Source organism: Onychomys torridus, chromosome 23 (genome assembly GCF_903995425.1).
Source record: "Onychomys torridus chromosome 23, mOncTor1.1, whole genome shotgun sequence".
Lineage (NCBI taxonomy): Eukaryota > Metazoa > Chordata > Mammalia > Rodentia > Cricetidae > Onychomys > Onychomys torridus.
The window spans coordinates 24,079,201-24,098,202 of record NC_050465.1 but is presented as its reverse complement, the minus strand read 5'-3'; the positions used below and the strand labels follow the sequence as shown (position 1 = coordinate 24,098,202).

Genomic DNA, 19,002 nt, shown 5'->3' with positions numbered 1-19,002 from the left:
CAGGGCCAGACTCTCAGAAAAAGTTAAGCTCCCAAGACTGATGTTCTCCTGTGGATTCTACTTTGGATTCTAAGGACCAATGAGTGCAACTCAAAGTGTATATGGCGACTTTAAGGGTCTCCAGTGTGTGACTCATATAGGTATATGTCTTTTCTGGATATGGATAAAAGGGAAAATACTAACCACAGCATAGCCTGCCCACTTCACTGCTGGCACTCATCATATCAACTACAGCATCTGCAATGAGAAGTTCTGACCCCAGTGAGTTCTATATATACAACGGCTTTGTAAGACCTGAGGATATCCTCCAGACTCAAATAGCTCAGCATGAGTGAGGCCCGCAGTGTAGGGCCTCAAACACTCAGGGCTAATGCTTTATTATACCCCAGCCATGATTCTGATCAAGTGATTCTATCTACTCAGACAGGCACCCCAGCTTCAGGGTCATTTCACTACTTTGTCAATCACACAAAACCAACCTCAACTGCAGACATATTAAAAGCATTGTCCTGGCTGGTTTTATGCCAACTTGACACCAGCAAGAGTCATCAGAGAGGAAGAATTCTCAACTGGGGAAATTGTTCCATGTGATCCAGCTATAAGGTATTTTCTTAATAAGTGATCTATGAGGGAGGGCCCAGCCCATGGTGGGTCAGGCCATCACTGGGCTGGTGGTCCTGGGTTCTATAAGAAAGCAGGCTGAGTAAGTCATGGGGAGCAAGCCAGTAAACAGCACCTCTCCATGGCCTCTGCATCAGCTCCTGCCCCCAAGTTCCTGCTCTGCTTGAGTTCCTGTCCTGATTTCCTCTGGTTATAAACAGCAATGTGGAAGTGTAAACCAAAAAACCTTTTCCTCCCTAACTTGCTTTTCAGTCATGGTGTTTCTTTGTGGTAACAGAAACCCTAAGACAAGCATATACTTTCCTTTCGATTTTTATTTAATCCCTCTGAACATTTGGTTATGAAATTGTTATCATTTCTATTTAATTTTAAAGATAACAAAATCAAACCTTTATTCTACTTTGTTAAACTTAAATTTTATACAACATCCCAGGGCAGTAAGAGTTACAAGTGGTAGACCAGTAGACCATCCATAATGAAACCTGGACTTTCTCAGTCAACGGCCAGGGCTCTTTGCTCAATATTTCACTCTCTCTCTCAAATATCAGTACTATTAATTAATAGTGTACTGTCTTCCTGAAGTAAATGTTTACTTAATAGCAGCATAAGTTGTAGAGTCATTGAGTCAAGGGTCTGTAAGACAATATCATTCAAAAGTGTTCCAGATCCAGTTCTATCCGAGGCCATTGAAGACTCTTGGATAATGGCTTCCTAGACCCAACTCCAGTCATACCAAAGGAGAATCGATGAACGGCCCCCAGAACTCCCTTTTCCATTAACTCCCCCAGGTAATTCTGTTGCATTTGAAATCCACTGTGTCTTACTCTTTGCAAACCTGTATCATCATCTGGAATCTTCTATTAGACAAAATCCTATGTTCTACTGGAGAATCATCTTTTGGATTCTGGGAATTTCACACAGAGTATCACAAAATCCTCTATTCTCTATGAGAGTCTTCTTTGGATCAAAATTCCTAATATTTGCCACTATCACAAAATAGGAAAATAATACGTATTACCAAAAATGGCAACGCATGTACAGTGCCTACTCCCATCACCCACCCACCCAGATGTCTAGTCAACAGATCCCGTTTCAGCCTTGGGCAGCACCATCACCATTTCAGAACTGGACAACTTTTTTTTAACAGAGATGCAGCAAACTTCAGAGATAACCAACACCACTCAGGTCACCAGATGTTTCCATTTGTGTCTTTTCTAACTCACTGCATTTTCTTTATTCAACAAGACAACTGTTCCCCATGGGGCTACTGCTATTTACGTCTCAAGAATTTCAAATGTCTTAAGCTAACAAGTAAGTCCATTTCATTTTCTAAGCCCATTATTTAGCCCAAATATAATATAAAGTTCTGACTGGGGTGTTAAACATCCTCTAAAGGATCATATGTTAAAGTCATGGTTAGCAGCCTGAACCACTATTGGGAGGGAGTGGGGCATTTAGGAAGTGGGATCTACTGACAGGAAGTTAGCTTGTGGGAAGGGGACATAACATTAAAAGGCATGAGCTCTTTTCTGCCGGGAGGTGGTGGCACACGCTTGTAATCCCAGCACTCGGGAGGCAGAGGCAGGCAGATCTCTGTGAGTTCGAGGCCAGCCTGGGCTACCAAGTGAGTTTCAGGAAAGGCACAAAACTACAGAGAGAAACCCTGTCTCGAAAACAAAACAAAACAAAACAAAAAAGGCATGAGCTCTTTCCATATTCCAGCCTCCACAAAGTGAACAACTTGCCTTCACCACACATTCCCGCCACAATGGACTGCCCTACCACATGCCCAAAGCAATAATACGTCTAAGCAACTCTGGACTGACATCTTGAAGTCATGAGTCAGAATAAACCTCTCCTGAGAGGCTGGTCAATTCAGGTGGTCTGTAACAGTAACAGGAAGGTAACTAACTGGGGTGGGAGGAGTAATTCTCTGTAATTTAATTGTCCCCAACCCCTCTATCATAGTGATGTAACTAACTCTGGGTACAAGCAATCTCAAGGCAGACAACTCTTAAATGTGCCTGTGCATTTACAGACTCTCTCATGTGGTTTAGCAGAAACCTACACCACATTCCTATTAGCACCACTTCCTTAACCAGGATCACATGGGTCTGTGTAAACTTGAAGACCATGTACCCATGATGAGTAATGGAGTGGCCTGTCTCTCTGCAGGACTTCTATGAGGTCTACACACTGGGGCTGACATCTGTTATTAGTATAGTATTGAAGACAAAGCGGGGAAGAATTCAGAACTCAGACAGCAACAACAAGAGGTCACAAGGAAGCTTAAGTCTTGATCACCCTCTACACACGGGGTCCCCTCTACACACGGGGTCCCCTCTACACACGGGGTCCCCTCTACACACGGGGTCCCCTCTACACACGGGGTCCCCTCTACACACGGGGTCTCCTCTACACACGGGGTCCCCTCTACACACAGAGTCCCCTCTACACACGTGGTCCCCTCTATACATGGGGTCCCCTCTACACACGGGGCCCCTCTACACACAGGGGTTCCCTCTACACACAGGGGTCCCCTCTACACACAGAGTCCCCTCTATATATGGGGTCCTCTCTACACACAGGGTCCCCTCTACACACAGGGTCCCCTCTACACACAGGGTCCCCTCTACACACGGGGTCCCCTCTACACACGGGGTCCCCTCTACACACGGGATCCCCTCTACACACGGGGTCCCCTCTACACACGGGGTCCCCTCTACACACGGGGTCCCCTCTACACACGGGGTCCCCTCTACACACGGGGTCCCCTCTACACACGGGGTCCCCTCTACACACGGGGTCCCCTCTACACATGGGGTCCCCTCTACACACGGGGTCCCCTCTATACACATATCCTAAACTACCCAGGCTGTGAATGACTTGACTCTGAGAAGTCTAGTTCCAGGGTAAGCTTTTAGGTATGCTGGCCCTTGGGCATGCCAGGGAGGTTCAGGGTCAGGGGGTAAGGAGTGCAGGACAGTGAGCTCCTAGGAACTCAGGGTTAGAGTAAGCAGGAGATCAGCCCTCTACGAAGAGATGACATTAAAACCGAAGGAAGAAATCGGGAAATGTATAGTGGAAGTCTGGTTGTTTCTGTTTATTAAAAACTCAGTGCTCGCACACAGCAAAGATATATATATATATATATATATATATATATATATATATATATATATATATATATAAAAACATCTGTAGAGGCTTTAATTGCGCATACTGTCATGTTGCAGGGAAAGTTGGTGAATGATGAAAAGTGTAGACAGCAAGAAGCAGAGAGAGGCAGGGCTGGATGTCATGGCTTCAAACAACCATCATTGTTAAGGTAATGATCCTTCACTGGTGTTGTGTGGGACCAAGAGAAAATATTTATTTGTCATTAAAGACAACAACGCACGTAACAATTTGTAACCATGAAAAATCTCTTCCAGAAATACTGCTGCATAAAGAAGAGAATAGCTGTGTCGTGGCACTTAAGATAGAAGTCTGTTGACATAAAATATACGTTATTATTTACATAGATGAATCTACATGGATGAAAAATGATATTACTGCTATTTTCCCAGCACTTGTGATACGCCATGCATCATGTGCAGTGTCTGCATGTGTTGTGATACTTAGTCCTCACATCTTGGAGGGTAAGCACCATGGACATTTTGTAAATGAGTAAAGAGACAAAGACGGGAAGAGAATTGGCCAATATTGTGTAGTTATAAAACAGAAAGATGGGGAGCTAACCTCAGGCATGTCTGGTTTCTAGACATGCTATAATAGCTTCAGGAAGATGCGTAGATTTGGCGAGATGCTTGTTCAGGACATCTCTCCAGAGGACAAAATTTCTGTTTTCAGTACTGTCAGAGCACATTTCAAAGTCAGTGTTCATTATTTTTAATACATGAAATGAAGATGTTTCAATCGGAAGAATAAACAAAAGGGGGAATTTTCTCATCCTCTGTCTATCTCATTTCCATCTCTAATGATTCAGAAGTAATATTTAATCTCTAACTGCATATGCCCACTCTATCTATGGAGTTAATTGCCAAAATATCAATCACTAAGAAGAAAAATTGTTACTCTCAATATCTGGAAAAAAAATAGATTAGATTAGTAAGAAAAACCATCTGTTTCTAGCTCCCAAGTTTTCCAATTCATCCTACATGTATCACCAATGACGTCTTCTTCCCCACTCAGACACTTTCAATGGCTCCTCACCACGTAGCAAATCCAGAGCCTTCCCAATCAGGCCACCCTCTCCACCCTTAGTATCATCTCTCACTACCACTTCCTGGTACAAAGGGTAAATTTTATTAATCTCGGGTTCCTGGAATGTCTTTCCAATGCCCAATCTTAATCAAAATCAAACTGTCTACCAGAGTCCAAATGCAAAAGTCAAAAACAGGGAATGAAGGGCACACTCAGCACGTTTTCTCCTCAAGATGGTGCATCCAAGAAGCTCAGTCACCTGCTACACACACACACACAAAGCCACAAATGTTAAGCACTCTATACTATATGATATTAAAAATACACAGGCTAGGGTTGCAAAGACGGTTCTACATTTAAAGCCCTGGCTGCTCTTCCAGAGAACCAGAGTTGGATTCCCAGCACACACATGGAGGCTCACAACCATCCATGACTCCATTTCCAGAGGATCTAATGCCCCCTTCTGGCCTCCTTGGGTATAAGGCATACATATGGTACACAGACATATATGCAGGCAAAACACCCATACACATAAAAATAAAGAAAATTTTTATAAGTGGGCTATGGTTCAGACCTGGAATGTTCCCCAAAGGCCCATGATTGTAGCACTGGTCCCCAGCCTGTGACATAATTGGAACTTTGAAGAACTAGGGCCTAACTTGAGGGTCCTTTTGAAGGTGATGTTGGGATCCTCTCTTCTTTCTCCCTTTACTTCCTATGGCCACGAGGTGAGCGATTGACTCCATCAGTCTTCCTGCTATGACGTGCTGCCTCACCACACGTCCAACGGCCGAAAACCAGGAATTGCATCCTCTAAAACTGGGGGTCAAAATAAATATTCTCCTCTTTTTAAGCCAATTGTCTCAGGTATGGGTTACCATGAAAGGACACTCTCACAGTTCACAAAAGTGGCCAAACATATTTATGTAAGTTATGCCCTCATGCATTATGAGATACCATTAAGTTGCATAGCACTCAGTCAAGGAAGCCATGACTCACACATTTTTGAAAGCCAGGATTTTTAATTCCCCACTGGTTTAAAGATCTTTGGGGCTTTGTATTGAATGAATAAAGAAAATATAAGCAAAACAGAATCATCTAAATGTTTATAAAATCACCACACACACACACACACACACACACACACACACACACACACACACACAGATTCCACATCTCACGTCCGCTCAGTCATCACAGCTTATGCTTTTTCAACACGGTATATACCACTCCTGTGTCACCAGGAGCACAGGATGCAGTCTTCAGAATTTTCCAGAATGCAGCTGGTACCCAATCACGAATTTTTAATAGACAGTCCTAATCTATGAATGAGAGTATTAGCAAGAGCTTGGCCACACAACTGACTCTGTAAAATACAACCCAATATTTGAGATTTTACATGTGGGGAAATGGCTTGAGAAATGATGAAATTTGGAGCTTGAATTAGAGAAATGCCCTACTTGAGAATATAAACCATGCATATATATATGTGTGTGTATATATATATATATATATACACACACATATATATATAGTATCTGTATATTACATATATATATACACATAATATATACATACATGGTACATATACACAAATGTGTGTGCTTTGCATGTACACATTAGTTACATATATGAATATATAACGAGCTTTTCCCCTTTTTGTCACCGGCAGGTGTGATACCGTTTCCCAGCAGTGACCCACTTCAGTGCTGCCCCTCTCCCAACTGTTTCCTCTCTTCTGAGTGAGCATCTCCCAGGCACCAATTAGAGTTGGTGGGAGAGGAAGCAAAATGCCCACAGTCCTCCCCACAAAGACACCATTCTCCTCTTCCCTCAGTACCTTGCAGCATGCTCTTCTCTGACGCAGCAAACCTGTGGGAACCTACAGTTGGAGCTACAGATGGCGGGCAAGGTGGATGCAAAGAAGATCTTTGTATTAAAAAGAACAGCTGCACGAAAGACCTGGCGCTTCAGAGTTCTGCATACAGTGGTGGTGCTTCTCGAGCATTTCTTTTTAATGTAATATGTCCAAAACTGCCCTTATTTCTTACTCAGTTCCATGAAAACTTCCTAAAGGTTTTAGGGGTTAGAACAGTTTGGTTCAGGGATAAAGAAGAGAATAAGTCATTCCCCATACCATGCGCTCAACCCAGGGTGATTGGCGAGAAAGCAATAAACACAGGTAAAAAGTCAACAATGCATTTGTTTTCTAGGCCTAACTTAAGACTACCTCAGTGGTGTGTGTGTGTGTGTGTGTGTGTGTGTGTGTGCGTGCGCGCGCGCACACACACAGCACACACACACACACACACACACACACACACACACACACACACATTTATGTGAATGCACATGTGTGGTTTGTAAGGAAGTCTATAAGAACAATGTATCAAAATGCCAGCAATCTAAAAATTAAGTTGTCAGCCTTTCTTCCATACTGCAAATTACAAAAGAATTAGGGGTTTGGAGCTAATAGAAGCTTCCAGTCCTACAGTGTGCAATTTAACCAATCATTGCAAGGTCTAAAACCACAGCACCAAAGACATTTATTTCACCAGCGATCTGCAGTCCCAGCACCTAATTTAGAGCCCTCTACCTCCCCTGCTCTCCTGTCTTTTCTTCCCCTTTACTTCAGAAGTGTGTCCTGGAATAGCTTCACCACTTAGTAAGAACCACCCCGACTTCCCACAGCCTGAACACATCAAGGTGAAAACATGGCAGTCATCTTCGCAAAGACCTATACAAACGACATCTGCGGCTCATGTGAAGAGGCACTCCCCTCTTCCTGCTGAGATCACATTAAGTTCATAATCAAATAATGACAAAGGTACTTAGAGGCGCCGAATAATCAAATAATGACAAAGGTACTTAGAGGCGCCGAACCTGTGTCCTCTTGCCGCTTATCAAATACTAATTTGGATGAAATGTGTCTCCATACTAGAATGCTACAAGGATTAACATGTCAAATTATGAAATAATATCAGCAGATAAAGCAAAGTTATCATGGAAACTAATTACCCCCAAATCATGACAAATATCTCCTATGACTGTGAAATATCTAGCTTTTCTATTTTTTCCCAGCTGCCAACAGCAAGTGCATGATGTAAAAACACATAACAACATTCTCTACAGAGAGAGTAAGAGCCACTATATACTTTTAGAGACAACCCCTAATAATCTTACCCCCAAATTTAAGTAGAATGCTATTAATATAAATAGGATGAACTATTGACTTAATAAATTAAAATACTGATTCGCTGGTTCTTTAATTGTTAAATGGCCCTTTTAAAAAAAAAAATCGCAGTATTTTCTTATGGAACAGGAATATTCAGTGGCTTTTACTACATCACCCAAAATCTCTGCTCCTTGAGACACGTCTTCCTATATCCACACAGTACCTTGCCGTGCGGTTCAATGCGAGAGTCTCATTCATTCACCAGGCAAAGTAAAAGGCAGCAAGATGGTTCTGCCTGCCCCACCCTTCCTTCCTCTGAGCTATAGTGATGTCACAGCCCCTGCCAGAGCAATGACTTCACTGCCCCAGTCCCTGCTTCTGAGGACATGATCCTTTAGAGCCAGGACAAATGAGATGCAGCAGAGCCCTCCCAAGGACCTGAGTGTCTGCTGAATTTCCAACAGATTAACAACCAGCAAGCCTTCTGAAAGGAAGGGCCGCTGCGATTGCACTGTTGAGGGTCTCTCTAATGGAAGCAGTGCTGGAGATAAACTTGTTTCCTGGGTTTCAGTGGGGCATCCACCTTCCATAATAAAGCTGACATTCAAAGAGGAAAACGAAAATAGAATTGAAGAGGACCAAGGGTATTCTACTTAAGAAACTTCTCTTCTTTATAGTTGAATTCTCACCAAAAGAAAACATCTTCCTCTTACTCTTGGAGTCCATTTTCACTGGCAGGTAAGGCATAGATTCTCATGTATCAACTATAGAACTCTTAGAGCACTAACTTAGAGAGATGAATGCACATCCTACAAGAAAACACCACTAGGTTAATCCCTCCATGCTCACATCAACACAGCCAGAAAACCATAGCAGCAATGTCTCCCAGGACACAGGTGGCCACCTCTCTCCTACTTCAGGGTATCCCTGCTGTGCTCTGCCACTGGATTTTTTTAACAGCAACATGTACATATATAAAATCACACCTGATCCAGTTAAAAACAAATAACAAACAAAAAACACCCCCAAAATCCTCATCTTGTATTTCTGCACAAATCAAAGTTGGCCTTGGTCCAAACACCCAACAAGAACTGGCAAATGTAACTTCTAACCAAACCATGCTCACACATAAAAAAATTCTTAAAAATTAAATGTAAATATGTCATTGGGACACTGACCTTTGACCTTCAGCTCCACAATCCCTGGCCTAAAGGGTGTTACAAACGACAGTGGCTACTCTTCTGGTTTCTGATAAACCACTTAGAACACATACTCTGTTTTGCAAGAACTTGCTGTGTGTGAGCCCAGTTCATGCAGGGGCTTGTGCTTTTCTAAACCATCGGAAAAATCATAATGTAAATAACTCAGTACTCAGCATTCAGCTTATTTCGCCAGTGTTCTGGAGATTAACAAATGAAAGGAATGCCTCTTCAATGCAGAATTTATTTCCTCTCACAATAACTTTGTTACTGCAATTAAAGTTTTGAGAAGTTGATGCCTGCAATTAAAAGACAACAGAAAGCCAGCATTGCTGAGTCAAGATGCAGATCATCAAATCACCTCCTCCCAGGGGCTCTCTCAAGTTTGATGCCCCACTTTCCTGTACGAGTGCTGCATTCATGGCTTCCAGATATAGGTGGAGTTTCATCACTTTCCTTCATCAAGGCTTGAAAATGCAGTATAAGATGTAAGAAGTAGTTTCCTTTTAGCACCGGATACGATGACTCCTTTACTTGGGTAGTTGGGCTACCAAGAGTAACCAACCCCAGAGCATCTGACCGCCCCACAGACCCGCCCCCAAAATGGGCCCCCTGAAAACCACAGCCAAGGACGTCTGCAAAAGCAATACCACAAAAAGTAATGTAAAAAAGCTGAAACACCAACTTAAACACGGAATGGAAGCATTGCGTTATTAGCAGGACTGCCTGGCCCTCTCAGGACAGCCCAGCCTCCTCCATGCTTAATTAATACCACATGTTCCCTTTATCATTCGATTTGTTCTGCAGGATTCTTCTCAACTTGAACCCTGGTCTGCAAAGATAGGTTCCTCCCTACACACCCCACCCAGAAAACTTCAGATCAGTAAATCTAGAAAGAGAAAGGGCAAGAATGCTCCCACAGCAAGGACCACACTTACAATCTGCGAGGTAACCACACCCACCGCATTGCAGAAGCTGTGAACTTGGCGCCGGGTGCAGGGGGAAGGGGGGGGAAGGGGAAGAAGTAGGGTGTGATTAGAGGGGAACCCGAGAAAGCAAGCCCCTCTGGTGCAGGAGCCGAGGCGCACCAGCCTAGCAAGGACCCCTCTCTAGGGGCCCCCAGCCTCCGAGCCCCCACCCCTCTCCTCGGGGCTCGAGCCCCTAGGGCACCAGGTGAGCCGCGCCCGCCCGCCACGGTGCAGCGGTCTTGCAGGCCGGGGCGCGTTCCCGCCCGGCGCAGGGAACCGTTCCTGGAGGGGCGCGCGGCCCGCAGGTGCCCAGGCCGGGAGCAACCTGGCTGGCCCGCTGCCGGCCTGGGGACGCTGCCCACTCGGGGAAGAGGAGGCAAGTTACGTAAAAGCGGCCGGCCCCAGCTGCAGAGCCGGGGATGCTCGGAGCCCCGCTGCGCCGGCACCCCGCACGAACGCAACGACAAGCCGCAGCTTCTAGGGGCGCACGGGCCCTCCCGCGCACAGCCCCCGGCCTGGCGCCGCAGTGTCGCCCCGAGCCCTGCACGCTCAGAACATGGCGCCCCGACCCTGAAATCCGTGCTGATGGCCGGAGAGGGGAGCGGGGCCCGGTCGCCCCTGGGGGGCAGGGCTTGGAGGGAGGCCCCCAGGCCGGAGGCCGAGCGCCGCGGGTGCAGCGCACTGGGACCCCAAGCCCCACGCGTCTCGGAAACGAGCCCCCCTCGGAGCCCCTCGGCCACCAAGGGCAGAAAAGTTACCTGTGGGCGGCGGGGAGGCCGGGAGCGCAGCGGCTTGGGGACCCGGCTGGCACTGGCGTCCTGCTCGGCGGTGCGCAGGAGACTCCGCGCGGGAGGAAGCCGCAGCTCTGGGCTCCCCCGCCCCCCTTTGCAGGAGACACGGAGGCTCCGCGGAGCTGCGGCGGGGCCCACGCCCAGACACCGAGCGACGAGGGCCAACCTCGTCCCGACTTCCCTCCGCGCGCGCGCGGGGGAGGGGGGCGCCGCAGTTCTTTAGGACACCTAGGTTGAGCAGCCCTCTAGATCCTGGCTCTGGGAACTGCGTCTGAGACAGCTGCCAATAGCCCTAGCCCTTTGGATTTACACTTGGATTATTGCTGGGCCTCTGGGTCCCCTCCTCTCCCTTCACAGGCACTGGCGGCGAGAGTGGAGGAGGGAGGGTTTGGGTTTTTCTTTCTTTTTTTTTTTTTCTTTTTGACCTTCCGGTGAGTTCTCTATTGACATAAGGATTGCAGTATTTTTTTTCCCTCCGTTTGAAATTGGAAGTGTCTTACACAGGTTCGGTACTCCAGAAATTTAAGTTCATAGAGAAGACCTAAGTTAATTAGAATGATAACTAGGTTTTGCGTCTGTCCTCAGCTCCCTCCTTCCTGGCATCTCTATGAGCTGAAGCTGAAATGGAGAGAGGCCGACTGCACATCCTGACATGTAGGTGAAAGAAATCACTCTGTTAGCTGGTCATCTCATACTCTCTGGGCTCAAGCCACACTGGCAAATTTCTCTAAGGCTTTTAAGGCCTCTCTCAAATCACCTTGCCACTGGCCTGAAGCTAAAACTCATTAAGGGAGGAAAAGAGATTCACAAACTATTGAATTTACTAATGGATGAGAGCGATACAATGCAAAATACATGTCTCTGCCACAGATGGGTGGCTGGCTCTGTCCCTGGGGGGGAGGGGATTTGGCCTGGGTATCTAGAACAGGGACAACTTTAAGAGGAAAGGAAGGTGACATGGATTGTCTTGGCTGGAGAGTAAGGGACTGTGTTATCTCTTTGGGGAGAGAAGGTTAGAAAATACTGCTACTGTGTCTGCTGTGGAGTTTAGGGGTCTGTGTTTGGTAGGAGATGTGCAGCTCTGGGAATTAAACATTTGAGTAGGACAGTCTGACTTAAGTCATGCTTGGGAAGAAGAAAAAACCAGTGGTACTGCATAGACCAGAGAGTAGATGGCCGACTCCAGGCTGCAGAGAGGAGGAGCCAATGGCCCTGACTCAAGAGCCAGAGGTAATAAGGAGTCAGAGCTCCTCACAAATAACATGGGAAGGTTCAAATATTGACTATGTTTGGAGGCCACCTAGATTAGTTTGGAGACATGCATCCATGCCAGATGTGCACATCCGTGGCTAGGTTGCATAGATCCATGCATGAAAGCAGGGATTGTCTGTGTATACATGTGCACAGTGAAGGCTCCTTCTTTGAAAGTGGCCAGGAACAAATCATATTCTTTACAACAAACACAAACTTAGCATTATCATTTGAGACACAGATGGCTTACTGCTTTCATTCATTTTGTTGCACCATTTTTGTGACTTAAAAAAAAAAAAGCGAATGTAAACTTTTCTCTCCATGACTCATGAATCTGAATCCTTACGGATGAAATCCATGATGGCGTGTGAATGACTACTTTTAGCAGAAAAATGGTAGCATACTAAGTATTCTACTTGAAAAGTTAGAAATAGCTAGCTAATGATCCTAATAATCTGTAGATTCAAAGGCTGGAGTAAGAGCGGGGGAGGTAGCTCAGTTGGTAGAGTACTGTCTATGGCCGAGGAAACCCCGGGATTGACCCCCAGCACCTCATAGTCCGGGCAGCATGGCAATGCATGGTGGTAATCAGCACTCCAGCTGGGGGCCGAGCAGGAAGTTCAGAAGCTCAGCTGCTTCCTTGGCTACACAGCAAAATTTAGGCTAGTTTGGCCAACATGAGACACCATCCCAGTCTCTCCCAACCCCCCCCCCCCCCAAAGCTGAATCCTTGCCTAGGTGAATAATAGTACTGGATCTGGGAAGCAATTGTTCTAATTCCCTTTGGGCACAACCAAGTCTATCAGCTATTTCTTTTGCTTATCTAACACAGACACAGGAAGTAAAGAAATGCCAAACAGACAACTCACAAGCAGGGCATTGCTCCTTCAGTAATGTCCTTACATGCGCTTAACTGAACACTGTTCATCCTGCTTTGTCTCTCAGGGGCCCCTGGTAGTCCTCTCTGACTCCCCACAGTGCCTCACAGGGGACATTGCAAGTCAGAACTTAGTTTTTGCTAAATGAATGAATAGATAGATACATGTTGAGTAATGGACTATGCTGCCTCTTTACATTGAGGATTCTGTCTTTTTATGTAGAAAACAATAGACTATTTTCAAAATTCCTTAGGCTTCCATAATTCTAGGGTTCTACAGAATGCAAAAGACACCACAGATTTTTGAGGAGGTGGCTCAGTTCTTGCCTTGTAAGCAAGAGGACCTGAGTTTGGTCACTCAAAACCCCATAAAAGAGCCAGCTGTTGACACCCCATGCTTGTAATATCAGCACTTTGAGGGTGGAGATGGGTGGATCCCTTGGGTTTGCTAGACAGACAGCCTAGAATTATGGTGAGTCCCAGGACTATGAAAGACCCTATCTCAAAAATCAAGATAGATGGCAGCACCTAGCTCCCAAAGAAGTTGACCTCTGGTCTCCACAAGACATAAAAAGATATATAAGTCCAAGCACACACACACACACACACACACACACACACACACACACACACACACACACACACACACACACCTACTGAGTAAAAGTAATTTATAAAAAGCCCATCTAACTCTCACTGGGAAATAAAATATCAAACTCTTTCATATAGAAAGGAGAGGGGGGAAATGGTACAAAATAAAGTTTGAGTAAAGTGATAATAACCATCACAGCTGGATTTGCTTGCTTGTTAAGTTCAGCCTCTTTATGAATCCCTTTCACTGTGACAAAGCGACTTAGCCCTCAGAGAAGTCCTTACTTTGCTAATGCAAAACTCATGATGCTTTTCCAACAAGTTATAGATAAGTAGTTTTGTGGTCTATTTCTGAGATGTATAACCAGATAAAAGCCTTTCACACTGTCCCAAAGTAAGTGGCCAGTTTACTCGAGAATTCAGGTTTGTGTAGATGGCATCATTAGATGGAGCATTATGAAATGTAAAACCCTGCAAAATGTGGAGAAACATTCCAACTTTCTAGCTTAGTTCTTAGGATACCCACTCTGCTCTCCTACACACTCAAGGTTGCCCTACAGCACTAATGTTATTTCTACGCTTCCGATAATTGCTTCACTGCACATAATATATATCACTGAAGGCTAGCAACCATGCAAAATTCTATCCATGGTTTGACATTAGGAATGCAGCTTATCTCAGATACAATATGAAGAGGCAGGGATCCCCATGAAGCTCCTCCACAAACAAGCAGCCGCATAAGGCCCATTCCTTGGCACTCACAGCCCTCTGCCACCTGAACAAGTGATGGTTCCAGCCTGAGAACCAAGGCAGCAGGGTAAATAGAGTTTTCAGGTTGCCTTGACAGCAATGTGTGTTAGCTTCATGAACAAGATACCAGAAAGAATGATGGGAATCTGACCAGTGGCCCTATCTGAAAATATTTCAAACATGCAGATTAAAGGAATACTGAAGTTGGACCAAACCCTGGACGTGCTATTCTATTAGGTAGACACCTCATTTGTTCAACCTAAGCTGCAGGTTTAGTAACATGTTAACAGCCTTCCCAGTAACCAGTTGAGGCCTGTTTTATGCTCAGAGGCATGCCAGGCACCTGAGTTGCATATCAGATCCTTGAAATCAGGACACGTCTTTAGCCGCAGCATTACTGAAGACCGTAAATAAGAAATATGAGGATGAATGCATAATTCAAAAGCAACAAGCGTCTCCTTCTGAAATAAGAATTCATTTTGGAGTTTCTAGGTTCTCAGAATAGCATTAAGCTTATAGTTCATTAAGGCTTCCAGCTGCTGTGCCCATCCTGGGTGTGTATTCATCATTTTGGGGGCTGAATAGATGCATGGCACAGATGTAAGAAACGGTTTAAAAACCACCAGTAACTGCAAATGCAAAACAAAGCATACAAGAAATGAGAGCATTCACAAAGGAATGAGTCCTGACATATTAACACATCATTAAGGGGAATCATTCCTGTCCAGTAGAATTCCTTCTTTGTCTCCTTTTTTTCCACACTCTTTTTTGTTTGTTTGTTTGTTTGTTTTTCGAGACAGGGTAGCTTTGTGCCTTTCCTGGATCTCACTCTGTAGACCAGGCTGGCCTCGAACTCACAGAGATCCGCCCTGGTTCTGCCTCCTGAGTGCTGAGATTAAAGGCGCTCACCACTACCACTGCCTGGCTTTCCTTCCACACTCTTACAAAAGCCAAAAATCAGGCCAAGTATGCATTATGTTTCACTTTATTGAAACATACCATTTCAAAACTTTATTTCTACTAAATTTTAGAACCAGGTCTCAGTGCTTCTAAATAGAATAATTTTTAATAATACAATTATAAGAGTTATTCTAACACTCAGTTCTTTGTAGAGTTGAAACACTCTATAATAATTTTATTCTTCTCATCAATAAAAATAGGAATCCAATGTGAATTGTTTTCTATTTGGGAATTTTGTATATAATACAAAAATGGAATTGTAAAATACAAACATTGGGAGTCAGAAATGTGAAATTTCGTTCAATTTCCAAATAAAATAAATGCACACAACATTGTTTTATTCTTAGGAATTCTCTACTCAAGGTAGAAATATTAAGACTGGAAGTTGCTAGTACGTAATATTACTAAATTCAACTCCTGAACAGGTGACTTCCATTAAGCTGTCCTGAGATGCTTAACGTTTTTATCATTTTCTACCCTCTCTCCAAAGACACACAATAAGTACCAGCAAGCCTCTCCATCTCTCATGAGGTCATCAATGATTCTAACTACCAAATATATTTCCTTCCAGTGCCTTTCAAGAATACTCCGAGGAGTGAGGAGTGAGAGGCATTCTGAAGCTGCCTTGCTGACTTGCCATCTCCAGGTTTATATTGCCCTCTTTAGGCAAGCCTGAGATGGTGGTTCAAAGAAGACGTGGTCGGCTTTGTTTTTTAATTGATTCCTGGAGTCCAGCACTTTTTTTCTCTGTCCCCTTCTCATTGACCTGTTCTAGTCTAGCATGGGCCCACCCTGAAAATGGGATTTCATCACAGTCCATAGCTGCGAGAGCCCTCCAAGTAGAAATTAAATGTGTCACTTGAAGTCAATTCATACAATGGGCAGAAGGCTTTTGAAAACAGTCATAGCCATTGCCTCTGCCCTGGTCAAGACGTGTACTATGGATATGCTTGAATAGTCAGGGCTGACTCATTTGCACATGGTACAGACTGGAAAGAGTATTGAAGTTTTCCAAACTAGATTGTGAACAAACTGCTTCCTAAGCTGTTTCTGTCTCAGAAACAAATATATTTATATCATTTATGTCATTTATGTCACCTCAAGTGCTCATTAATAATGATTTTTTTTTTCTGGGTGGAAGCCCAGACTAAGAATATCAGTAACAATTGAGGTGACAATTTCCCAACTGATTATCACTCTATCTTGACAGCCATTGATCTAGGTGACCGGTTGAATGTCCATGGGTGACATGGTTCACAAACACATAAAAGAGCACGAAGTGTAAGAAGAGCTTTGCACACACGTGCATGTGTGTGTATGCACATGCTCACGCGTGCACAAACACACAAACACACACACACACACACACACACACACACACACACACACACACACACACAGAGGCTGGACTGGAGCAGCCTCATTAACACCCAGAAGTGAGCTAGTCCCACAGCACACACCACACCAGTCAGTTCACATTTTGCAGAAGAGCTATTGCTTGCAACTTGTCCTTGGATGCATCAGCCTACAACAGCAGTTCATTAGCAGTAAGTACAGCAATAAATAACAATGAAAGATTACTCGGTTCCCAGCTCCAGCAATGATTGCATTAGAAGGCCATTTATTGAAGATTGCAATAATGGTACATCCCTGACCTTAATTTCCAAGCACACAAAACATCTTTACAAAATTGCCAAGGGGTGTCACATTGAGATGGGAAATAGAAGACTCATTTCTGGCAGTTTGGGTGAAGTCTGACATTTGACCAATTTAAACCCAAAAGATAGGTTTACCCAAATTAATGCATTTTGGTCTAATATACTCAAAGAGGCACTCCTCATGCTTACCAGTAACCAAATTAAATAAGCTTACCAGATATTACAGCTTTCTCTCTATGAAATTGTAGCACACAGAATTTTCGAAAAATACTACTAATGCTTTTATATCAATATGCTGTTAATTTTTCTGTATGAATCTTGTATTTGTACATCAATTTAGAGCACTATTTTGGTTTTATGAAAGGACCCATAATTAGGAATTGAGGTCTAAATTTATATCTTTATGTATTAAGACAACATGACAGACATCTGGTATCAGTAGTGTTTTCCTCGTTCAGGTAGTATCAAGAATTAGGATTTAGCTCACTAAATGAAGACCACTATTGTGATGTAACCAGGCTGTCTTGAGAGCCCTGCATCCTATGGTTATGGGGACACCAGACAATACCTGTTAATGCTCCAAGGGACTCTGTCTACAGGGTATTTGGACAAGATCATGCATACAGTGCTATCTAATTCAGAGAGGAAATTGCTCTTCCAGTCTGTCACCCAGGAATGGGGATTTGCCGATATTCATACACCATTTGTAGTAATAACTTGGATTCTGAGTTCACACATTGTTTTGGTGAAAACCCTGTAAACTGTCTAGTCTAGATTGTGACCAATTTACTACTACGGCTATACTTTCCTCTATAAGGCTAATGATAGCTCTCACCTCCTCTTCCCTGAAAAGTACCTCTCAGATCCTCCAACCAATCTAATCTACTCACCCTACTGTCCCTCAGAAGACTTGTTTATCTCTAAGCCATACTTTACCAAGTTAACTTAAGTGGCTTAAGATGCTGCTTTTGAAGTCAAGGCATAAATACTCATAATGGGAAACTGGGAAGGCTTTTTACTGAATTCGTTTGAATCATCACAATGTTGGTCCCTAAACTGTATAATTGTCAAAATCCAACAAGCATATACATATGCCATATTACATTCTCATGAGTGTCTTTATGGGTGATGATAAGAATATTAGATCATGTTTAGGATCTGTGTGCTTCAGATTTCAACTTTTCTTGATATTATTATCCCTTGAACCATTCCTTACTCTTTCTGTTTAATTAGAACAGAGTGTGCTTCTTAATTGTGACTCCACAGTAGAGTCATGTGAGGAGTCTCCCACAGCATCTCGAGTTATTGTGGCTAGAGGATGAGTGTGTCTGTGCTTTATGGAAACATTCCCCCTATGTGTTACACACTTGAAGTATTTCACAAAAGTTTTAATTAGGAGAAATTTAATACAATATGGAATTGTGTTGACCAGTCTTAAGCATCATTTAGACTGACCATAGAAACACACATACCCCTCTGTCTATGACTCTGAGACTGTTCCCAAAAAGGCTTAACTGAAAAGAGATGACCCCGCTGAATGTGGATGTCACCATCCCATGTGGGCTCCTAGACTCAAGAGAGGGACAGAGCTTAGCAGAGCATTCATCTCTCCATTTCGTAACTGCAGTTGTGATGCATCCAGCTGTGTCATGCTCCTGTCCCCATGCCTGCCTTCCCCGCCAAGATGATCCCAAGTGGGCCCTTCCTCCCTTGAGTTGCTTTTGTTAGATATTTTATCTCCCAAATGATAAAGGGAGCTGATGGGAGACTTTTTTTGGACAGGGTCTTACTATGAACTCAGGCTATCCTGGAACTCACTCTGTAGACCAGGTTGGCCTTGAACTCACAGAGATCCATCTCACTCTTCCTCCCAAGTTCTGGGATTAAGTTCTGATATAGGAAACTTGATGCCAACTATACTGGGTAACAACCTCTAAGTGAAGGTGCCAAGGCAT

At 44.1% G+C, this 19,002-nt stretch overlaps 1 protein-coding gene across 5 annotated transcripts in view; it reads right to left on the bottom strand.

The window, feature by feature from the left end:
• The window catches only part of Epb41l3 (erythrocyte membrane protein band 4.1 like 3), a 225,019-nt gene that overhangs the window by 127,634 nt on the left and 78,383 nt on the right, over positions 1–19,002 (bottom strand). The window contains exon 1 of one of the 5 annotated variants that reach the window (XM_036173597.1): positions 10,928–11,247. The exons of 3 other annotated variants lie outside the window; for them this stretch is intronic. The gene's annotated coding sequence lies outside the window, so the exon portion shown is untranslated. Of the gene's footprint in view, positions 1–10,927; positions 11,248–19,002 lie in introns of those variants that run through there. One more of the 5 variants, XM_036173605.1, reaches the window with a different exon arrangement.